Source organism: Dipodomys ordii, unplaced genomic scaffold, assembly GCF_000151885.1.
Source record: "Dipodomys ordii isolate 6190 unplaced genomic scaffold, Dord_2.0 Scaffold114, whole genome shotgun sequence".
Lineage (NCBI taxonomy): Eukaryota > Metazoa > Chordata > Mammalia > Rodentia > Heteromyidae > Dipodomys > Dipodomys ordii.
The window spans coordinates 3,255,608-3,258,586 of NW_012267330.1; positions in this window are offsets into that span (position 1 = coordinate 3,255,608).

Consider the following 2,979-nt stretch of genomic DNA (forward strand, 5'->3'; position numbering starts at 1 on the left):
AGCCGCGGGAACCCGCTCTGGTCCGCAGTCCTGGGGCCGCCCGGAAGTGCGCGGCGGCCCGGTGCGCGCCTGGGCGCGCGTGCGTGCGCGCGCTCGCAGCCTTACGTAGCGGCCCTTTATTCCTTTCACAGGCCGGGATCGGGGAACGCGCTCGGCCCCTTCTTTGCCGGTCTTGGTGCTTGAGTCCGGGGCCTGGCTCCGTGCTAGCTCTCCACCGGTGAGCACAGCTCTCCTTTGGTGGTTAGTTAGGGACAAGAGTGTCATGAACTTTCCCTCCCGGGCTGACTTCCAGCCGCGAGCCTTCCATCTCGGCCTCCCCAGGACCGAGCTGACCGCGCGAGCCGCCAGGCGGCCGGAGCCCTTGTGACGGCCTCGGGGCGTGACCCGGACGTCCTCGGGTGGAAGCGGTGGCTGGTGTGCGGCGGTTCCCAGGAAGGCCCCGGCACCCCGCCGGCACTGCGGCTCAGGGCCCGGCGCTGGCACACATCACAGACGGGCCCGGGCAGAACCCGCCCGAGGATGGCGTGGTACTCACTACTGGTAAACGGCTTATAATCCTAGTGTTCTTCAGTCTACGGGGTTAGACATACCCGGAGTCAAAGGACTAGAAAGCGAGAGGGGGGATTGAGAAGTTGGCGACAGGATCGCTTTGTGATCCTGCCTTGTGGACATGTTAGCGGGAAGTGGGAAAACTGGTGGAACTCTTCAGGAAGTTAAGGAGGAACAACGAAAACAGAAGTGGATTGATCAGGCCAAAGAAGCCAAATACCAGGAATTGGTGATTATTGGTTTTGAGAGATGGAGAGAAATCCAAGATGACAACCAGATTCTAGATTTGATGACAGGAGATGGGGATAACATTCCATAGAACAGGGTGGAAACCAGCAGGTTTGAAAGGAGAAAGGAATGAGTTCGGCCTTGAATACATCCAAGTCAGGCTGCCTATGGGATATTTACACAGAGCAATGAATTCCAGAAATATTTAGGTTGCAAAAGTAGCAGTGCTTGCATCTGAGATCGAGGGGAGAGTGAAGTTGGGCGTGGTGGCACCTGCCTATAGTTCCAGCACTCTGTCGGTGGGAGGAGTGGACGTTTGAGGGCAGCCTGAGCTGCTCCTGTTTCTAAAAGAAGAAGGAAGGGAAGAGATTAAAGGAAGGAAGGAAAGAAAAAGAAAAAGAGTTAAAACAGTAGCTAAGTGAATATGGTGATCTCAACTCTGCATATTTTGAACTTTACGTGGAACCATTGAGTTTTGTGCAATAAGATAAATATACCAGGAGACAAACCACAAAAAGAACTGGACTAAGAATATCAGGTGTTGGTGTACCAAGTTATACAAGTGGGTGAGAGCACTTCAGGAGAATTTGCCGAGTGAGAGAAACAACATGCTAAAGACCACAGGAATTTGTACAAGCTCTCAAGTACATAAAGGAGAAATAGGGTGACCCTACCTAGAAGCTGAGAGGTTCAGCAACTTGGCCAAATGCACATGCATCAAAGGGCAGGACCAGGACTACAATTCTCAAATACTTGAATTTTTCTCCCCTGCTTCCCTCCCCATTTCTGTCACATGTACCTTGAACAAAACATCTTGAGCATCAAGCACAGATTCAGAGATGTCCATTCAGCCCTATCAAAATATATGCCTATTATATAATGTTTTGTGCAAAATTTAGTGCCAAGCTATAATTTTCAAAAGCATTCTGCAGTTTCCCTAGTCCTCAGTTTAATGGCATTTTGGAGCCCCAGTTCCACTTCTGGCTTTTTGCTGGTTAATTGGAGATAAGTCTCTCATAGATTTTCCTGCCTGGGCTGGCTGCAAACCATGATCCTCAGATCTCAGCTTCCTGAGTAGCTAGGATTAAAGGTGTGAGTCATCAGCTCTCAGTTATACTTCATAGTTTATTTTTCTTTTAGTGGTTGTGGGACTTAAACTCAGGGCCTGGGTGCTGTCCCTGAACTCTTTTGCTCAAAGCTAATGCTCTACCACTTTGAGCTACAGCTCCACTTCTGGTTTTTGAGTGGTTAATTGGAGATAAGGGTCTCACAGGGGCTTTTCTGCTTGGCTTCAAACTGCAGTCCTCAAATTTCAGCCTCCTGAGTAGCTAAGATTACAGGTGTGAGACACAAGAGCCCAGCCATACTTCATATTTTAAAGGCTTAAGTTGTAAAAACCAAATAGAAAAATTGTGCATATTCTACTTAAGTGTGTATAAATAATTATAAAAGAGCATACTGTTATTTGGCCACCAGCACAGATACAGGGCTGGTAACATTTATTTTCTGTTGTTTTGTTGTGCTGGTCCTAGAGCTTGAACTCAGATCCTGGACTCTGTCCCTGAGCTTCTTTTACTGCTAGCACTCTACTAGCGCCACTTCCAGTTTTTGGGTTTTTTTTTTTGGGTAGTTTAGTGGAGAGAAGAGTCTCACAGACTTTCCTGCCTGGCTTTGAACCATTGTTCTCAAGGCTCCGCCTCCTGAGTAGCTAGGATTACAGGCATGAGCCACTAGTACCCAGCAAGGCAGGCAGGTAACTTAGAATCCCATTTCTTTGTTACTAGCAATTCATCTGCTTTAATTGATCCAACACAAAACCCAGTGCTATTCTCTTCAATAATTATTTCCATTTACCAAAGAACATAACAGAAATCTGGACTCTTGCTATCCAAAGTGCAGACCAAGGGCTAGCAGCATCAGCATCCTTTGGGAACTTGTTAGAAATGCAGACTCACAGGCCCTGCCCTGGCATGCTGAATCAGAAAGTGTGTGTGTATGTGTGTGTATTTGTGCTGGGAATTGAATCTAGGGCCCCATGCATGCTAGGCTAGCACTCTTAACACTAAACTATACCTTCAGCTCAAGATTCTGTAGTTTCACTAGCTCTGCTGACAGTCTACTTTTTTTTTAAACATACATAAAAAGGCTTTATTTGCAGGGAACCAGGAATTTAATCAAACAGGCCAAATCCCGTGTCATTGT